Below are 22,441 nucleotides of genomic sequence, written 5' to 3' on the forward strand. Positions count from 1 at the left end.
AAGGCAGAATAAGCTCCCTTTTGCTTTCCAGCACTTCTGCAGGGCTCCTGGGGTTATAGAGATGTTAATTCAAATGACTGAGAAAATATGATCCGGTTCACCAATAGGTTTTAAAAATAGCTTTTTTTAATGCAATGGAAACAAAGGTTGGCATGAAAGATTCAAAATAGAAGAGAACAGCTTCTTCTTAAATCAGTATAAATTGTCTGTGTGTCATGGCAGTGAACATGTTCCCTATTTTTTTTTTTCTTTCAGGAACTACGTAACCACAGAGTTCCTGTTTACTGTATTTCTTAAGGATAAAGTTTTCTGCGGTAAGAGACACCTAAGACCATTAGGCACGCACACTACAGATCTAAAGAAAGTCTATTTACCAGAGCTTCCAGGAAAAATATTGACAGGGCAGTAAAAATACTTTCCTTGATTACTCAGGCTCATATTTTAAACCTAAAATTACAGGAACTTTTCTCTTTTACCAATTTATTTTTAGCATCTTTTCTTTTTTTCTTTTCTTTTTCTTCTTTTTGCTTACCTTTTAAAGCATGGCATGGTTCCATTAATTTTGCAAGTGAGAGTCAAATTTTGGTGAATACTTCTAATATACTTTATCACTTTTTCAATATTTTTGGTAAGTCATTAGGAAATGATCAATAGAAGGTAAATTACCTTTCTCCAGGAACTGACAGATAAAGCTACAGTATATTTCAAAAGAGTGTGGACTCTACCTCAATCTGCTTTTTAGTAACACATGGGTGGTGATATCTGTGTAATGAAACTAAGCTGTCTACATATTTATGTAGTGCATATTACTGCAAAATCTGAACGCCAAGCAAACACTGATGAATTATCCTGGAAACTCTTTGGGGAAGAAAAATATTCCATTTTTAACATATGAAAGTGTACAGATAAGTTAAAATGAAATGTCAGGCTATTTGTAATTTATGGGCACAGGATCTCTCAGTCCTAGATAAGAGGCGAACTTCAAACTTCTGGACGTGCTTCTCATCGCAGAAGTATGTGAACACAGTGAATTGTCATCTGACCCACTTGTACGGACCTCAGGGATCAGTACTTCAAATTCAGCCTAAGCACCATGCAGTTTTAAGGCCCTGTCTTGTGAGAGGGAAAATGGGGCTTCCCTCCTCTTCAGATGTTCTCTGAGCCTTCAGATTTACCTCTCAGACAAGTCGTCGACACAATGGAAAACTTTAAGGAAAACTTAAACTATACAGTCATCTAAAAAGTTGACTTAACATTTCCTGGCTCCTGGCAGATATCAAAAAAGAGATATAGATCATATGGTAAAACAGTACAATTTGGAAAGTCCGTCAGGAGAAAATATTTGTTTTAAAATGGTACCTAGAGCAGAGCTTGTGTCTTGGCTCTACATCCTCAGCACTATCTGCAGGTCTTCCAGCTGAAACGATCTGGAGGTAGACATCTAATTTGCATCAGTCTCTGTGTTTCCATGAAAACAGCTGTCATACTGCTTTGATCAGGTGAAGTTTTGGCGTATCATCTGGAATGGGAACTTTCAAAATTTTCAAATATGAACAGTCCTTAAATCAGAATCCACATGGGAAGGTAACACAGGAAACAAATCACTGCTCACTTGTTTCAGATGACCATCCTATTCGTAGCCACAGAGGTTTGCCAGGAAGTAAAGCTGGCAAACTTTACTTTAACTCTGCTTAACTCTGCTTTAACTCTGTATATACTCTCTCAGTGGATACTTCTCTTCAAATCATTCCCTTTTCAATATTTCAGAAATTTTCCAAATCAGAAAATTGCCATGTGATCTTACAAGGGAAAGAGCATATATGGACATCATCTTTAAAAAACTTTGAGGAGCAGGCAAATAAATAGGAAGAACTGAGGGGTTTATCACATAACCAACACTCAGAGACAAACCTCAGAAAAACAGTATCTACAGAAGGGATTAGCTTATTTTGAAAGTATGGATGAAAGAAGATTTTTGTGTTTTATGTCACAGATGTGTATATTTGCTATGACTGTCTAAGAGCTACTATTGCAGAGGTCATTCRTGATGTCTTTGAACTCTCCTGCTCACTTTCTATGAGACATAGTTGTGTCTTTCTGTGTTTTACTGTAGATATTTCCTGCAATTTTCTGTGACTTACGCAGTGTGTTCAGTGGAATGCTAAGTGAGGTACATCTTTTGCCTGGTGGCTTGTGACTGGAATGGATAAGACAAGCCAAACTGTATTTATGGGAGATCATAAGAAGTAAGTTTGCTGAAATCCTATACATATAAACAGATATGAGGAGAACCAAAGAGGTATCATAACCCTGCTAAAAGCTACTACGTCCAGGTGAAGTGATGGTATCTGCAACCTTTTGGACAAATGCATGGAAGGCAACATTTTGTTTCAGAAGCAAATGCAAACTACTGTAGAAGTGACTATTTTATRTTTACTACTGATCAGTAGGGAGGAATGGATTGCATGTTTAGAAGTGAAATATTTGAATAAAAGAGATTATAAAATGACTAATTTTAAGAAAGGTGTGTGAGCAACAGAAGCAGCATAACAAACGTAATAAACTAAGTAATAAAAACATTGCAGGAGACATGGCAATTTTTTCAAGAGGCTGTTTTAAAGACACACTTGCAAACTACACTAATGCAAAGGAAAAACTAAAGTCTAATAAGAAACTATTAGGAAGAGATTTTTAAGGATATGAAGGTCTCAAAAGACTCAAAAGGGTGCACAATTAAAGCTCAGCTTTAAAGTCTGCCGTAATAATATAAGGACAAAACAGAAAAGATGAGATAGAAAATGATTTTCAGACAGAAACGTAGTAGTCAACAGAAAATACACAAGAAATCAAAAGACAGAAATAGAGGTCCATAGCAAAATGGGAAAAGAGAGCCTGCAACGAGTAAATCTGAAAGGACTAAAGTAGTCCATCCCTTCTTTTCTCCAATATTCCCTCAGAAGAGGTAAATTTAGAGAATTCATTTTATTAGGGAGAGTTGCACTGGCAATTGAACTGGAAGTCCTGCTTAATCTTGAAGACTTATCACTCTACATGCTCCCATGATCTTTCTCTGCAATTATGATAACATTAATACTGGTTTTCAGGTAGGAGGGAATTCAATTTTCTCTTCCCAGATAGATCTTTTCTGGTATGTAGGGGCTGGGGGAGAGAAATGATCATAGATAGTCATGCTGTTCCTGGAGTATCTTGGATTCGGGACAAATACAGACATGTGGTGCCAGGAAAGTCAGTCATAGGCTGAACTGTGGATGAATACAATTAGATACAAAGTCTCATCTCAGAAGAATGTTAACAGAAGGTGGCTATAATGGAAAACAAATGGTAACCTTGAAAAAATGGTAGTTCTTACTGAAGTCTGCTGGGAATTCTGAGTTCATATACAGGCATGTTTCAGTGTTCCTGTGTTCACATGATACCTTTATATCCAGAAATTCTGGGTCTTCCCTGCACATCTGGTGAAAAAGGAGTCAAATATTTTATTWTTCCTGATTCAGTTGAGAAAATGTTATCAAAACTAAAGAGCACAGAAATTGTGCATGGTATCAATCGCATTCTGAKCCTGACTGTCAACATGTGCAATAATTTTCATGGAAGATGGAAAGACTATCCTAAAGAAAATGTTTCTGTAATGATCACAGTGTGTTTTCTATCTGAAAATTTGGAGAGATGAGCATATGTCTTCTCACTAAAGGTGTGTGAACAACATTGTGGCAACCCAGTAGCGCTCATGCATACTGGTGTGACTAAGACAGCACYGCACCTTCAACACTGCTGGTCTTGCAAAATCTTGCCTGGTCAGTCTTGCCTCTGAGCTGAATGGTGTTATATGAATAACACCCTAAGGATACTTGAATAGGTTTTACTGTCCAGTGCAAAGTCAGTAATTTAACTGCTATTTAAAACCAAATAGACTTGAGTTCTTCCCAGAGTACTTTATGATGGGTATCCAAGACTGTCCAAACAAGAAAGTCATTTTAGCATGTTAAAGAAAAAGTGGTTTTATGCAAATCCAATGCATATTTTTTTTCTTAGAACATCAGCTATACTCTAATTTAGGTAGCCATAGGACTCAGTCTTCCACCCACTCTCCACTCCTTAGAGTATTAGCCAGACTAAAACTTCATAGGAAAATGTGTTGTTTTTGCTCTCTGTTAGTGTCCTTATCGAGGATTATCGAGGAGTGCAATGAATATATAGATCTATATATTGACATCTATATCTATATCGATATAGAAATGTCGTTCAAAAATACTTATAGATACATAGCAAGAAAATTGTCCAGAATAGATAGAAAGTGGCAAGCAAAGATGATTTTAGTGACTGGGTGAAAATTATGATGCCTTGCAGCAGTTTTATTTTTACTTCTGCATATGCTTAATGAAATCAGTAACTTTAGAAAGTTGGTTTGAGTATGGATGCAAACTATCTCAATAACTGGGATCATAAGGAGGTGGGCCACTCTTATTTTGTCAGTGACTGACAATTCTTTTCTTTGACCCCCAACCGCAAGCGCTGCAAAGTAAAACCTGTAACAGAACTTGGAGCTTTACTCCTTAAAGAAAAGCGGTCATAAACGCTTTTAAACACTTTTTCTTAGACTGCTCATTCTACAGATGCATAAAATGGTTAAAGATGAAATTCTGTGCAAACTGAGGAATTCCCATTGATCCAAGCAGGCACAAGATTTACTTCTAAGACATTTTGCTACTGTAATGTAACAAAAACAAATCTGATATAGGGATGATGACAAAAACGGAGATATTGAATTCCAGTCCAAATCCATAAGAGTGAAGTTGCCCCACTTGAGAGTTAGTTAGTTATAAGAAAAATGACATTGACTTTCTCCATTAAGAGCTGCCTAAAAATTAGTTCTTCTGAAACTATACCTAATATATTTGCTTTTATCCTTCTTCGAACAGATGCCATTAAGGAATCTGAAACATCCCATACAGCATTATTTTCCTTCTTTTTCTGATCTGGAATTTCTCATCATGATATTGCAGCCAAAATGGACAATATTTCATTTTAGATAAATGATGTGTTTCAGATACTTATCTCACAGCCTGTCATACTAAAAATAGAAGGCTTGGGAAACAGTCTTCCCCAGTTTTCCAGCCTAGCTGTTCCTAGCTCAGAGGAGTCTGTGAAGAAAAAGCCTTAAAATCATGACATTTTTATGTATAGGAAAGTGATTTGAGATCATTTTATGAAGTTTTAATAGTTTCTGCTGAGAGTCTCAATCAGCTGAACTCAGTAGCTAAAGCACCTGGTCTCTGAAGCAAGAGCACACATAAGAAAAGGCTCTGAAATTCATTAAAAAAAAAAAAAAAAAAAAAAAAAAAAAAAAAAAAAAAAAAAAAAAAAAAAAAAGAAAGAAAAGAAAAAAGAAAGAAAATATTCTATATAACGGAGTTCTTAAGTAGTTGATATTTTTCTTTAAATTAGTGCATACATCATACACATTTTAAGCACATGATGATGTGATCTGAAATGCACATTTTATTGGCATCATTTTGAAATGACTGTGTATCACCTGTAAGTGGTGAAGACCTGAGAGAATTATATACATCATCCCAGATGATTGCAAATAAATCCTTCCTGTCACTCAGTGCCTTTCTCTGTATTCTTGCTGTGTAGCTGGATGAACACTTTCAAGTGAATTTGGGAAGTCAACGAAACCCCTTTTTGGATCAGTTTTGAGCAGGATTAGATTGTAACTAATTTGCTGAGAATTCCTGATTTATGTAAAATAACCTGCTGAAAGGATAGTTCACTARCAATTTCCACCATTACTAATTTGAACATGGACTGAAACAAAGAGTCAGTGTTAAAATAGCATGTGACCCATATGTGAATGCATGTGAATAGCATGTAAAGACCCAAATACGCAGGGGCTGTAAACAGGGGAGGGAAGGGAGGAGAAGAGAACAAAAGCTGAGCGAGTTAATCCTGTTATGAACATCTCTTACCTTCTGAACATCTGATTTTGCTATTTAGGAATCTTTTTATTTCTTTCTTGTATATGAAATAATGCCATACTTTCAATCATATGGTTTATGGATTATGCATCTGTAAAAAGATAAATCTTTATGTTTCAGTAGAGTTCTGTTCACATACATGATCTCTGCATGTGCAAGTAAGATTAGAAGGAGCTTCCTCAGAGCCCCCTTGTTGCCCACTAAATTCAGTGCATCTGATTTCTCCCAGGTTTTGCCTCTCTGTTTTGTGGGTTATGTGAAGATTTATTTTCGAAAGTGAACTCATCTGGTGCACGCAAATGGAACATTATATCTGCTTTGAAAGGTACATACTGCTCCTGATAACACTGTATAAGATGATATAATGTTCTTAACTAAAATATTGCTTCACTTCAGCCTACAAAAGAGCTGAAATATAAACAAAACTAAGGAATGTAGTGAAGAATAGTTCTAATGAAAACATACTTTTGTGGGCTGTTAAAACAATAACTCTTAATATGATTATGAAATTCTCTGAAATATTATATTGAATATCTTTTTTCCTCAAAATGTTTGCCTTAAGAAGAAATATCTGATTGTCTGCTAATAGGTCAGTATCACTAGTGGCTGTACTACTACACTAATATATATGTACACTAATATATATGTATATATGCATGCATGTCTATATATATGTATGTACACATATTAGCACTGTACAAGGTGTACAAGGTAAAAATAAGCTGTCAAGTGAGGTGTTTAGGAAGTTCATCACCCATTTTCCAAAAATATGAGAGATGRATGAAAATCATAGTGCAGCTCTGAACAATTTCTATAACGGAAATTCAGGTTCATGGTCAAAATCTTCATATGAGCAAAGTTGCTACCTATTTCTCATTCCCTAGATTTTCTTTGTAAAACATGTTGCATTTTTGCATTCTGTCTTTCACAGAATCATAGAATGGTTAAGGTTGGAAKGGACCTCTGGAGATTATCTAGTCCAAYGCCCCTGCTCAAGCAGGGTCACCTAGAGCACTTTGCACAGGATTGTGTTCAGGTGGGTTTTGCATATCTCCAGAGGAGGAGACTCCACAGCCTCTCTGGACAACCTGTCCTAGTGCTCTGTCACCCTCACAATAAAGAAGTTTTCCTCATGTTCAGATGGAACTTCCTGTATTTCAGTTTGTGCCCATTGTCTCTTGTCCTGTCACTGGGCACCACTGAAAAGAGCCTGCCCCCATCCCCTTTATACTTTCCCTTCAGACATTTCTATACAGTGATAAGATCCTCTCTCAATCGTCTCTTCTCCAAGCTCAACAGTCCGAGCTCTCTCAGCCTCTCCTCATAAGAGAGATCCTCCAGTCCCCTAATCATCTTTGTAGCCCTAYGCTGGACTCTCTCCAGTAGCTCCATGTCTCTCTTGTACCCAGAACTGTACACAGCACTCAAGATGAGGCCTCCCCAGGGCTGAGTAGAGGGGCAGGATCACCCCCCTAGACCTGCTGGCAACACTCTTTCTAATGCACCCTAGGATACCATTGACCTTCCTGGCTACAAGAGCACATTGCTGGCTCATGGTCAATTTGTCCACCAGGACTCCCAGGTCATTATCCGCAGAGCTACTTTCCATCAGGTTAACCCACAACCTGTACTGGTGCATGAGGTTATTCTTCCCTAGGTATAGGAGTCCAGTCCTTCTTTGTTCATTATTATAAAGTCCAGCAGCACACCTCTCCTCATTGGCTTCTCCATCACCTGTCTCAAAAAGTTATTATCAATGCTCTGTAGGAACCTCCTGTACTGTTTGTGCCTAGCTGTGTTGTTCTTCCAGCAGATATCAGGGTGGTTGATGTCCCCCATGAAAACCAGGGCCTGTGATTATGAGGCTACTTCCAGGTGTTCATAGGAGGCCTCATCAGCTTTGTTTTCCTGATCAGGTGGCCTGTAGTAGACACCCACAACAGTGTCACCCCTGCCCTTTAAGGCCTGCCCTTTATTCCTTACCCATAGGCTCTCGACTCACTCTTCATCCACCCCCATGCAGAGCTTAATACATTCCAGCTGCTCTCTCACGTAAAGAGCAATTCCGCCACCTCGCCCTCCTGGCCTGTCTTTCCTAAAAAGCACATAGCCATCCATGACAACATTTCAGTCACGCGAGCTATCCCACCATGTCTCTGTGACTGCAACGAGATCATGGCCCTGCAACCCCACACACATTATTCCCCACGCTGYATGTGTTTGTGTACAGGCATTTCGGAGGGGTAATCGAGCGTACAGGTTTCCCAGGAGGGGTGCAAGAAAGTCCTCCATAGTCATATTCCATACGTAGCTCCCTGGCTGCATGCACCCGCTGGGGGCATCCTGACTTGAGGCTGACTTGAGTTTTGCTGACTACCTTGTCTCTGTAACTCTCCTCTTCCTCCATCTTTCYTTGTTTAAAGCCCTCCTTACCAGGCTAYGCAACCCGCTGGCAAAGATATGGGTGCCTCGCTCCCATGAGGTGGATCTCATCTCTCCCATCAGCTGCTGATCTTCAAACACCTTGATATTTCAATAGTTTCTATTAAAATTTCTGTAAATGTTCTCAAACTCACATAGAATAGATTTTATTTCATTGAAAGAATGAGATTTTTAACATATGTGGCGATATTAAAACTATTCTTAGCACTTTTCTGACTTACTGAGTTAGTGTCTGTATGGATATACGCCGGGTTATGTACAGCCATATTGCAGCCGAATGGTTATTTTCAAAAAACCTGCTCAGTTTTACTTGCAGTTCATTCAGAAGGCAGCAACTACACTCATATAAATACAACTRATGCAAAAATAAAGGCTGAAATTGTGTTATATATTGTTGTAASACCCTTCAAAGGAAAATAAAGAATATTTTTAAAACACGAGTAACAAATTCTTGGAGGCTGCTTTGAAAGCCTCAAAATCCTATATTTGAACAATAAAAAATGATGAATAAACAAAAGAACTTAGAAAATAAAATGAAGAGAATGGCTGAACTAGTAAAAGAAATCTAAAAAAAGGATTAGGACTTTTATTTAAAATTCTATTTGAATCTGAACAAAAATGTTCAACTGAGAAAACTCTGATCTTTCAGTTTTGCACACTTACTCCTTGTTAAGTCTTCTGAACCAGCAATTAAAAGTGAAAAAAGTACCATGTATAAATTCACAATGTTTTTCAGGCCTATTTTGTCAAGATTAAGGCTTGGTTTTGGCTTATTAAATGAGACTCCAAGTTCAGAAAATTTGAAGAATTTTTTCACAAGCATTAGGATATGATTTTCCTTTCATTTACACCAATTCTATACCAATGTAAGATCGTTTGTTGTCAAAAGTACATGGTAAACGTCCTAAGTTGCAAGAGTGGGATCAACACCTGCAGGAATGTAGTACTTAAATCTATCCCATTAAAATGTGACGTACAGCCATCAGTGCTATAAATTTTAGAGACAAAAGGTTGAGTAAACAGAATTTCCTATATGAAAAATAAAAATGTCCTCCCAGAATAATGGCATTTAGTAACATAAAATAAACTAAGTCAAGACAGATACAACTGCAAATCACTTCAGTGTATTAGATTGTCATTTTAGTTTAGCTTAATTGTTTAGATCAGTTTGAATGGATGTAACTCTTCTTACTTCCTCTAAAGATCAAGAAGACTATTTAGGGATCACAGCTACTGTGATAGAAAATCTTATCATTATCAGGTTGCTCATTTCCTGCTTTTGTGCTACCTTTCCATGAGAGGCAAAACATAGAACAGGAGCATTTTCAGAAGTCTGGTTGTGGTTTGTTTGGGCTTGTAAAAATTGATTTCAAGATATTCCAGCTCATGGTCCTGATCCAAATCCTGCTGAGCACGGTACAAGAATTCCCAGGCTTGATAGGCTTTTAGTTACATCTTATAAAGACAAAATTTCTAAAAGCCAAATAATAAAATTTGGCTTTTCCAAACTACAAATCTCTGCCATATATTCTGTACACCTTTCATGTTGAACTTAAACAAACATCAACTATACAGGAGACATCTGCATGGCAGACCAAGAAAAAGATTATGCCAGAGAGAGACATAAAAGTTGATACCTTTCTTTTAACTAGGGGACTGGATATTGTCCTTGGATCTGCAGACTTGCCTATTAGCAATTCTTAATGGAGTCCTGCTAGTGTGTGCAATGCTTCTAAGGTTTGTCAGAAGAAAGGTGGCTCCTGGCCTTAAAACAGTGTGTGGAAGTTTGAAGGTAGCAGACCACTCATGACACTATTTAAAGAACTAAATTGTGTTTTTCCAAGAGGTCATTAAAAAAAGTTGTTAATGAGATGATTGCATGAGAAGCACTAGCTGCTCTGCACTTTCATTTGCTGTGTCATGCCTGAGGAGATCTGAACCCTTGTAGAAGATGTCTTTTTAATGAGATTCATAAAAACATAAGATTATTAATCAGGAGAAAGGTAATTGGACATGTGCAGGACTAGTGAGACTCTAGCACAGTGTGCCAAACACAGCAAAAGAAAGCAAAAGGAGCCCCCCAACRTGTCCCATCTGACTGTCACTTTGGCTTTTCCTGCCAGTGAGCTTATGTTTTAGTGAGCAACAGACTTTCCAGGGAGGGGAAAGGGGAGAAGTGGCAGACTGAAGGGCACCAGTTAAAGGTTTATAGGAGCCTTGTAGAAAAACCTTGTTGGTTTTTCAGTTTTTTGAATAGGCTGAGACTCTAAAGTGCAGTATAGGAAAGATCTGATTATCAGATGTAATATTCACAAGATATTTTTACAGTTCAGTCTGATCTTTGGGTGTATACAGGGTTTCAGTGTTCCTTAATAAATTACCTCTTCTTGTAGCAATTAACCCCCTTCCGTGAGGGTTCACTGTTTACTTGGGGCTGTGCCAGTGCTAACAGCTACAGTTTAACATTCTTTTTAATAGCTTGCAATTACTACTGAGAGCGAAAGCTACATAAAATATTAACACTTAAGCATCTTTTACACTCCTTTGAACGTTTGATTGTATGTATAATATAAGTGACTTTTTATTCTTACAAACCTGTTATTTGCTTAGAATTCCACTGGACCCATGAAAATGCTGCAGTTAAGTGGTTTCTGTTGATTTATTAACTTCCCTCAAAGTCTGATGGAAGTCGCTCCATACAAAATATCGAATACATTTTGCTCTCTAAACTGCTCTGCAGTAACGCCAGAAGAATAAAGATTTCCAYATTTTTAAGAGAGGTAAAGTAACTTTGATAATAACTTTTACAACATATTTCTTTTTCTTTTCCTACTGTACTACCCATTTGAGAAAATAATTCAGAGGCCAGCTACTGTATTTGTAGAGTCAACCTCATGACTGCTGGTTATATGCAATGTAGTCTTTTCAAAGCACAAGAGAGCAGGAAGGTGGTAGATTACGACCACATCTCTGATAAGCAGCATACAGATCCAGCAGCCRCTTTGGCTCTCGACTTCACAGCTGGTTCTCACCTCCAGAACAGAACCGATGGAAGCAGAGGACAGAGGTAACCCACCCATGCCCAGGTTCATATTTCTGTTGTGTGCAGGTTGTCCCTATCAACAAGCAGTRGTTCGCCTGGGTCTCCGCTGAAGAGCAGATGTGAGCAAGTATCCTGTCCTCGCTTTGTTCTCCCATTGGCCTCATCAGCTATTTCACTGTTTAAGGGAAAACAGACTTACTTCATCATTTTGTGTTCAGTGGGCCGTTAAGAGAAGTGATAGACAAATTTTCAAAATCTTGGAATTGATTCTGGATAAGCTCTCAAATATTTGTAGCTTACATAAACCATTAAAACATCTGGGATCTACAAAACTGTCAATAAATCTCAAGCAATATGGATTTCTCATGATTTTCTTTCCATGTCCGGCTTCTGTTAGGTCCAGCAAAATTGTGAAATGAATCTTTCTCAGAGTATTTTGGCACACCTACTTTCAGTCCTAGATAGACTTTGGAAAAGTACAATGCGAAAAATTAATGAATCAACTGCATGCTTCTGAACCTTGAAAGTTTTTCAATAATAATTTCATTCTAGTCTTCATCAAAAGTGCAGTGTCTTCACTTTTTGGAAGAGATTAACATGGAAACTCCATACTAGTTCCCCTATTTTTTTCTGTTTATGTGCGTTGGACATTGCCCTTTTTTGTTCTGTTATCTCATTTCCTTCTACTGACTTAAATTCATCCTGAAGACCCCTTTCTTTCCACATGCAGCTGTTAAGTAAAAAGATGTGAATAATTTAAATGAAGAAGCCATGTAGAAGCAAAGGAAAGCATAGTATAGATTTATCAAATCTCTGAATAACCTGATTTTTAGTTCAGCGTCCAAAACATCTGCTCATTATATTTTCTAGCTTAACATGGAAGAAGCATTACTTCATGAAGCTTGCAAATATTCCTGGCATTAAAAACACAAATTGAAATAAGTAGCAGTAGTATCTGGTGACTCAAGCACTGTGGGGAAGATAGAAAACTGGGTCTTCCCCTCAGCAGTTCCAGGAACCTTTTCAGCTAAATCACTGACTTCTGTGTTCCAGAGCAAATTGCTCAGAATTTGAGAAGGGAACACTGTAAAATAAAGCATTATACACTTATTTTTGTAGAACATAAAAAGATCATGAGTGTTTTCAGGCAAAYACTTTTAAGAGAGGAACATGAAAGAGAAAATGCAAAGCAAGGATTTTTTTTCCTATAGAAGCGTTTCTACAAATAATGCAGAACATTTCCAAAGATTTCCACGTAACATTAGCAACATTTGAAGGCCAGAATTCTTAAAAGCAGTTAAGTCTATACTATATTTTTGAGTACATGTCCATCCATCTTCTTGCTGCTAGTAGCTTAAGCACCTTGGCATTACTAATGGTATAAGCATGTGATTAAACATGGGCGTAAGTCCTTTGCTGAGCTGCCTAAATAAGACGATGTGATACGTGATACATTTCTTCATGGTTAAGTTACATATCCAGCCTCCTTTTCATCTTAGAAAAATGTTATTATGTTATCAGTGAGTTCACAGCCAGATATATAAGATCATTGCAAACAGTGAAAGCATTATTTCACAGCTGCCTTTTCAGTTAAAACTGCCATCGTCAGAAGTGCCTTTTGGAAAARAGYGGCTTGCTTTACCTCCCCTACTGCRGAGCCTTCAGTGGTGTTCTCTCTCCAACAACAGGTTAAGATAACACGCTAAGATGCCCTTTCCTCTCTGGAAAGGATGTCTGTCCTGCTGTTCGCTGTGTTGTCACTGCAACTAAAAGAAATAGGGGGAAAAAAAAGGAGACATTTATAGGAAAGAAAAGAAATCTCATCTAAATCAGAGRAATAAACAAAATACAACCACCGCTCATAATAGGCATCAAATGAAAATTTTACTGTTACTGTTAAAGGAAATCAGGCAGAAAAATCCCGTGAAAGCACTAGCCATTTGCGAGCTGAACTGYGGCTGGAGGGATCGGCTGAGCTGACCTGAGGGCTTGCTGCCTCCGGGAATGCAGTGCTGCTCCCTTCACCGTCCTCCTGCCTCTGTCGCTGGCMCTTGCCTTGTCGCAGGCTCAGAACTACCTGGCCTCTTCCTTGAGTCAGGTCAGCTCCCTAAAACAATTCATATTTTTTTAAATTAGCTTACCATTTCTCAGTGAGTTGAACGAGTTCAGGATTTGGCAGAAGAGCACAGCAGGAGCGCGTAGGTGGTGCTGGGGAATGACTGTCTCTTTACGGTACCGGTGATAAATGAACCGGACGGTATCATCAAGCTAACTTTGAGGGGGCTTAATACCTACATTTTGTGTGCATGACCCTGCACTTGGGCTGTCTGTTTGAYGGATTGCACATGTCTGATACCTGAAAAGGATAATTAAAAAAATCTACATGATGAGTATACAGTAACCTAAATCTACCCAATAGGAGAACCTAAGCATGCTGTCTTTGAAATACAATCTTTCTCCTGAGTTTAACTGTCTTTATTTACTTGAGATTCAAAGCCAAAAAACCCTCCTGAGTATAAGTGTTCTTTCAAAGCACTTGGCAGGCTCAGCTTGCTCTTTTGGTGGTACGACGTCATCCATACAACGCTCAGGCCTAAGAGTACTTACCTCAGGAGCAGGAGGCCCACACCTCGTGCCCGYGTCTCTGTGAGGATGCCCTGTCCATCAGGCTACTGTCCTTTCTGCACGGATACAACTCCCGGTGGTTCTCTGTGCAAAGAAATGCAGATTCAAGAAGCCAGAAGGAGAGAGTAGGGATTAAAAACAAAAACAAATGTCAGAGAAAAGTAGGTCTGGATTTGGTACATCTCCAGAAAAAAAAATTATACAATTAAGAAAAGCCCCAGTCCTATACACATGCTAAATTTTATACACTAAGTCTACTCACCACATAAAGCTAAACAAATGTGCAAGTGTTAGAACCGAGGTCCATCATACTAGTAGTAGATAGGCATGTCATTTCCATAAGCCTCAGCGGCAAATGAATGATTTAATAAAAAAGACTTTTGTTCACGTCTCTTAAAAGAAACCTATAAATCCTCCAAATGGTACATTTAGGATTTGGTCCAAAAGTTACTTAAGCCAATGGAAAAGCTGTTATTGATTTTAATAGGTATTTATTATATTTGGCTATTCCTTCTGCCGTCACTCTTTCCCTCTCTGTCATCTCAGCTGAGTTCCAGCCCCATCTCCTATATCTTACCACTATGCGGAAGGCATGTGTTATTTAAAGGTGAGACTTGTTCATTACCTTGTTGAAACATGCCAAGCACATCCTGGTCCCAACTGAATCTTAAGATGATGGTAATAGATGACATAATTAGAGTAATAATAAAATTCTGTGTTCCACCACTATTTTATTCCAGTCAACAATCAACAAAGAAGAGCATTTAACACATTGACAGTAATGATACATATGTCTAAGTCAAAGGACTGGTGTGACTACACCCTTTCTATCTTGTTGCAATGTATTTTGCCTGTAGAGAGCAACTTTGTGTGCTAAAATGACTTTTTTTTTTGTTAATTCATTATTTCTTTACCCCTGGAAAGATTAGTTGGAGTAAAACTCTTTTCTGAATGGTTCTTCCGTTTTCATGAGATCATGCAAACACAAACAAGGGATTATAAAAATTTGACAAGGAAGATAAGAATTTATATTTTATTTTTCAAGGATCAGTCCTGATTTTATAAACATACATCACAGCCTACAGGTTTCTTGTAAAAATTTTGTTACTGTTTACTGCGTTTTCCCCTTGTACTGTGGTTGAGACTTACAAACAGAACAACTTGATAGACTTTTTTATTTCTCAGTTACCAAAAATGTTGTGACCAGTCATATAACTATGAACTTCAGATTTTGAAAGAGTTTGGATTTTGCTTCTGTCCTTTGCTTAACTTTAAGCAAGTACATATGCTTAATTCCTTTGAAAATTAACCATTTTATTAAATGCTTTTACCCAACCAGATCTAGTTAACYATTCTAGCAGCTATCAGCTTCGGCTAGGTATCAGTGACAAACTCCTAGGAATCTTGGCCCTGAGCTTAGATGAGTGCAGAGGCGTATGCCAGCATAACCTGTGTGTTGAATAGAGAGTTCCCTAGAGTATTCATGCAAACTCTGAGGACAGAACTTTAGCTTAATCCAGCTTTTCTTTGAAGTTTTGGTGCCAAATGGGAATGCACTTTATCTTTGCCTGCAAGGAGTGCCTTTATCTGTCCTTTCAGAGCCAAAGCAGGGTCATGCTTTTCTTGTAAAACAACAGCAAGTGGCTACAGTGTTCCCGAGAATGCRAGAGACCTGGGCTCAGCTGCCACTTCTGTCTCAAGCTGCTGCAAATGTGGATCTATCACCCGCCTTGGACCCCCTGGGCTTCTCCTCCTGTTATAGCAGGCAGAGTCACCCACTCCTGTAGCCTAGTCGCTAAGGTACTCTCAGGAATAAGAGACACCTGGGTGCCCGGTCCTGCTTCACAGGCACGTTCTACAGTGGGCAGCCAGGAGGTAAAACAGCCTCAAGAAGGTCTGGGACTTGGGTTTCTCTCCTGCTCCAGGGAGAACCGTTCCCACTAGGCTACAAAATCATGTTTGCCTCTTTGGACTCACATGAGGAATTTCGAAAATTAATGTGCTAATGAAGCTTAAATGTCTCTACAGAGAGGTGACAGTTAAGGGGGGGGGGTGTCAGGGTCAGAATTTTGGATTATCATGTGATGCCCGTGTTAGCCATATGAATTTTCTTTTGCTCCTGCTCATTCAATCTTTCAGTTCCCATTAACGTATATGTGAACTGAAGATAATCATTTTCATTTGGGATTGAACCTTATATTACTGGGAATGTCATGAACAGATAACATCAAATCYATAATGCGAGGTAATGAATTAAAATAACCGAAGTGAAAAAAGTCAGGGCTTCTCACTCATCCTCATTTTTACAATTTGGAGTTACATTGCAGTTTAAGACAGATTTTCCTTTCATAAATAAACTTGCCTAAAATTCTGTCATAATCATCAAAGTTGTTCTAAAATATAAAGCAGGTACTTCCAGGAAGCTGAGAAAAACTTAAAAAAAAAAAGTGATGTTGATACTTGAATGAGTATCTAGTACTTATATCTTCCTTCATCATTCTGAGAATAGCTGCTATGTATCATGAATTTTCTGAGAGCATAGAATGATTTTTTTTTCATTCAATCACTATTTTTCTCACAGCCATAATGAAAAAGGGAAATAATGCATACTGTCTCTCTCTTTCTCTCTCTAACAGTTCCTTAGGGAGTTCCATCATACCTGAGTTTATGAGCCTTGAATCATCTATAGCCAATGGATTTAGTGACAAGCAGAGTGGAAATGTTCATCAGAGTTCAAAGTGAATTTATACCAGCTCCTGCCAGATGTTGTTCCCCCTGGCTCCTCAGCATTTTGCTGTAATGACTTTCTTTGTATAGAAAGAATAGAGAAAGAAAGGCAGCTTGCACATCTTCAAATTGTGCCCTGAAATATTGCAAGCTCTGTAATCGAAGGTCATTCGGATGGTTTTACAGTGTGGCTTTTCAGGTTCTTCTGCCACACTGGAAACACGGTTCATGGGAATCACATGCAACGTGGTGAGCTGTGTGCATAAGGACTACATAATGGAGCTGCAGGTCTACATTTCAAGGGAAGGCTGTAGCTTTGTATTATCAATCACTGTCTCTGGAAAACTACTTCAGCTGGGCAAGGTCTGAAAGTCTGAATCTTGTCACCTAATCAAATGTTGTGCAATCCCACTGTACAACCCACCAGACATAGCACCCTAATACCTACCAAAAGCAGGAATAACCAACAAGATGCTCTTAGCTGAATCTGCTTCATCTTCTAAAGACATTTAAAGCTATAAGAGCTCCACGTCCTCCTGGATATGCTTAGGTTTAAATACATCTATTCATTTATTTTCAAATCTTGGAAATTAATTGGGGCACTCTTTCTGTGGATTGTGTGGTGAAATCATAGCACTTGAAGGAACAAATGTTTTAAAACACTTGTTGGACCCAGAGGACCAACTTGATTATTTATATCCAGAGTATAAAAATACCAGACATGTATTTTTTTATCTCCCTCAGAAAGAATCTGTGGATCAGAAGGTGGGTAATACTTTCAAAGAATCTTGAGAAACAAGAATTATAAGCACTTCAGAGAATTACTAATATCCCTCTAATAAATTCTCGTGAGGTTTGTCTGAAGATGGTGGTGGTTCATAGAAGGCCATAAAAGTGCCTAGGGGACATCATAGTAACATTTTTTTTTCTCCCTACAAGAACCAGTGGGATAATGGGGAGCACAGAAGAAATGGCATATATTATGTAATATCTCCCCCCCATCAGACTGCAGATGTGTGAACTAGTTTAAAACTTTTATTAGGGATTTTATTAGACTGTGATACAGTCCCAGACTCTTTATAGTTGTCAACTTAGCCAGTTTCTCACAAGTTATAACAAATTAAAAGGACCTAACGCTTAAGCTATTCTCAACTGGGGATGGGGGGGAGGGTAGGTCCCAAACAAATAATGTTTGGACGCTTATGCAGCCAGGTTCCTCCTGAACCTTGTGATTCTACATGTGAGAGCCGTGTCATCACTCATGGCTACTTCACTGCTGTGGAGCAGCAACAGAGTTTAAATCTAAGGAATATCTTCTTAAACCCATGTTGATTCTGTAATTGCTCTCTGAAACATTGACAATCTAACAGTTAGGTTGTTTTGTTTTATGCCAGTTATGTATTTATTTTAATGCAATGCTAAAGTAATCAGCGACTTCAGTATCTGAAGCCTTCTCTCAATCTAAGCCAATCTGTTTTAACAGATGAAATAGATGAAAAGATATAACTGTGTTACCAAATGTTGTTTGATTTATGCATCTTGTTCCTGTCTGAGTGAAGTAGTCCTAACCAGTATTGGAGCTGACACGTCTCCATGTTTGGCTTTGATCTCCATGACTTCACTGTCAGYCAGGGAGCTGAGCTACTGTAGTGGGCATTTGATATGGAGGGGGCATGTGAGAGAGATCTCCCAGCTGGCAAGGAGTCAGCGAGAAGCGGAGAGTAACTGATCAACTCTCATAAAACAGGAGCTAAGAGAACCCAGAAATGATGGTGGAAGGTCCTATGATAAGTAAACCCCCAATATTCGCTCATTCTACATACAGTTAATCAGTGCAACTGTTATCTGTAGAGTCTGTAGTTACCAAAATTTTACATATGTTCAAAATTATTAGACAAATTAATCAGAGAAAGAGTCATTGGGGATAATAAAAACCACCAGGATATAGCCTCAGRCTCAAAAATTCGGAAGTTGTAGGCTATTAGAAGCTGACTATATTGAAGAGGCACTGTGTTATCTTCAGGTAGATACAGGCCTCYGCAGGGAATGGAATTGCACAATAAATGGACCCATGGGTTGATCCATTGTTATCTTCTATATATTAACAATTGAGCACACCAGATCTGAAAGTCCTTTGATGGTTATACCTTCATGCTCTTGAAAATACTTACTGAAGCACTGTTGAAAAAAAAAAAATCTCCTGGTGTCCTCAGATGTTCTTAAAATTGGACTGTTTCCTRTGGTTCATTTCAGACAAAGGTGTCTGGTTTCCACTGGAAACTAAAATATCCACAGTGGGAGAGCCAGAAAGAATCACAGCAGGGGAAGAGTGGCAAAAAGAAGAGTGAGGACAGCAACACTTGCAGGGACTATGAGTAAGGAGAGGGATTCTTTGGCCTCTTTGAGCGCTTTTCCGGGCCCAAGGAGAATTGCTCCAAGTACCCATCCCTCTCTTTTCARTCCTATCATTGATCCTAGCAGCAGCAAATCGATATATCCCCTGGGYCCATTTTTACATTTAATTTAAGCTTTTCATTGTAAAAGCAATGCAAACTGGCTTTAATACAAAYGAGAAGTGAATGTGGCACATATCATTCTGGAATCACATGGGGCCACAGTGAAATTTGATACATTACTACACACATTCACTAAATCAGATCACTTTAGAACCTGATTATCTTTTTAAACAAATTTTGTGTGGATGAGCTGTAATATTTTTATATCCACTAAATGCTTTTCAGCCCAAAGCTCTTAACAAGCAAAGTCCTAGAGCACCGACCAGCTTTTGTTCTGGGTGTGAACAGCACCTGGCACACTGGGAGCTGGTCCTTTGCTCAAGTTCCCATGTGTTGCTACAATAACAATACACCAATAATAAGAAGAGTAGAATCGAAATCTTAGACAAAATATTAGACAAAGAAGGAAAGTTGTGTTTGAATGAATGAGGCAAACCTTAATTTTTTAATAAATGGTTACAAAAAGYTACTAGAGTCCCAGCCAAGGAGAAATGTTACAGATTTTAAGATCTGATCTAAAAAATCCACCTCATTCACATGGATAACAGCCTATTTTTGATTAACAACACATGTTTTGACAACAAAACATGTTTCTAAATAAAGTAAATATCTCAAATGTGTGAATTTTGCTAGTCAATGAAAATACAGGTATACCTATAGCTATGTGTTAACAGATAATATTTGGATCATGAAGGATTTCTGACCCTATGTTTTCTTTACAGATATAAATCTATAYTGTAAATTATATATATATAATATACATTTAAAATATATAAATATGTATTACTTCTGTTTGGAAATRAGTATGGTTTCTTATAAAGATTCTGATTAAATGTTCCAATCAATATTCTGACTAAACTCGTAAATGGTTACTCAGAGCTTTAAAATAGAAGCTCACAATCTGTATTCCTTTGTAACCAAGGTCTGGTAAGGAGGAGTACGCAAGTGGAATGAATTACATCCAAGGCAGATGATTTGTAATTGGTCTACATATGTAATTTGGACCATATTAAATGGTGGTTTAGACTCAGGTCTCCTAGTGTCTTCCACTGGATTTTTTTTTTTCTTTTTACTTGGCGAGGTAAGATATGGAATATAAGAAACATGGGTAAAGTTCGGTGAGGTAGCAGGCCACTGGATGTCATTATTTCTCCACCTCTGAAGCTGGAGCAAGTCTTCTAGCCACGGAAAATATGGCTCTTACAGAAGGTAGTTGAGTTTGATTTTGAATGTTCTTGGTAGTTTGGAATGCTTCTTTTTAATTTAAAAAAGCTTTTCAAAGTCAGACTTCTTCATGAGTCAGTGGAAACATACACATCCCTTTGCAAATGCAAGCAAAAACTTTGAATGATCTAGTTTTGGTACAAGTTGGTCAGTCTTCAAATGCCTCAGTTAACAAGACCAAACTCTCTCAGCCCTCCAGGCTGCTCAGACACTTTTTGTTTCACTGAGCCTTCCTTCTCCAGCGACTTTAGAGCGGCCAGGTATATGGTAACATTAGAGTAGATTAGAAAATAAGTATAAACTTAGTTATAAATTTCTTGGAGAAACAAATCTTGTCATTAAGATTCTGGAATCTTCATTCCTACAGCAACCAGGACTCCTCTTCATTTCAATGTAATACTGGGTTCATAAGCAAGATGGAAAGCACCAAAATACTAACTATCTTAGTTACTACACAGACATTTCCTCTATGAAACACTGGTGAGCACTATTTATGGCTACATTAAAAGTCAGGCATTCATTTTATGTCTTTTATTTTTCTGGTCTGAGACATCAGTAAATTACTATAAGCTCAGGTATTTCTCCTCTGTCAATGGTTTTCTGCACTTGACTAGTGATTACCAGAAAATCATTCCATTCCACCATTATCATTACTAATACACCTCATCAGTCTGAGCATCAATGTGTTTCCTTATTTTTATTTTCAGAGCTCAAACAGTGAGCTACATTATGTTATATTGTATATTAGCAGGATTACCGTTTTATATATGCCAGTTCCTTTACCTTTTCTACTCTACTATTGTGTATATGAAGTGTATCCACATCACAGTCGCTGAGTRTCTGCCACTGATGGCATCATCTGACAGCAAAGGGTTGGCACATGATGTCTTTGGCCCACAGAATTTTTAGTGTTTTAAAAGATAACCAAGAAAGAACCCAGCTTAATATCCAGCTTTTAGAAAGAAGTACTGCTTCCCACTCATGATACGATCAAAAGATCTTAGAAGCAGCTATGGAAGATGTTTATACAACATAGTGAAGGGCTTCTAAGTGGCCTATGAAAGCTCAGAAATTAGTATTAGTGAAATGCACATGTTCAAGCAGAATATATTGTCCTGTCAAATATGCATGTTTGATATAAATGTTTCACGTATATATATATATATACACATACACTGAATATATATATATATATATATGTATGTATATGTAACTACATATATATTCAAACATATATTTCAGGCTATAACTGCAGCTAGTGTTCCATAAAATATGTTTATCTTTGGAACAACTGGTTTGTTTGGGGTTCAAAAATAGTAATGAAATTTGGTATATTTATAAAATAACATTTGACCTTGTGAYCAAAATCATATATTTATGATGTCCCTAGAAAGATAAGAAGTTTCAAAGGTAGTTTCATGAGTTTCATTTTCTAACAAAACATGCAATAAACAAGTGAAACTTGAAATTAATTCTCGTCATTGTCTGCTATGTGAAGGCATAAAGGGCCATAGCTACCGAATCTAAAAAAAAAATGGGTATTCAGACTGAATGGGTACTGAAACCACACAAGCCAAAAGAAAAAAACACATGAAAAAAATTTTACAGCACTCACGTAAAGAGCTATAAGCACTCAAATGGATTTATTATCTAATATTATATGCTGAATARCATACCTAGAAATGCCAGAACAATTTTCTTAGTTGTCAAAGATACAGTCAAAACATTAAGTTTGGGGTTATTAATTGATTTTATGGAAAATGGAAAGAAAATTCTTTGAAGTGTTATTTTTGCTTGAAAAATTTCACAAGAACTAAAACATAGCTTTCAACCATCTCCACATGTGACTTATTTGAGTTAAACTG

Source organism: Rhea americana, unplaced genomic scaffold (assembly GCF_003343005.1).
Source record: "Rhea americana isolate MKP2758 unplaced genomic scaffold, rheAme1 scaffold_127, whole genome shotgun sequence".
Classification (NCBI taxonomy): Eukaryota; Metazoa; Chordata; class Aves; order Rheiformes; family Rheidae; genus Rhea; species Rhea americana.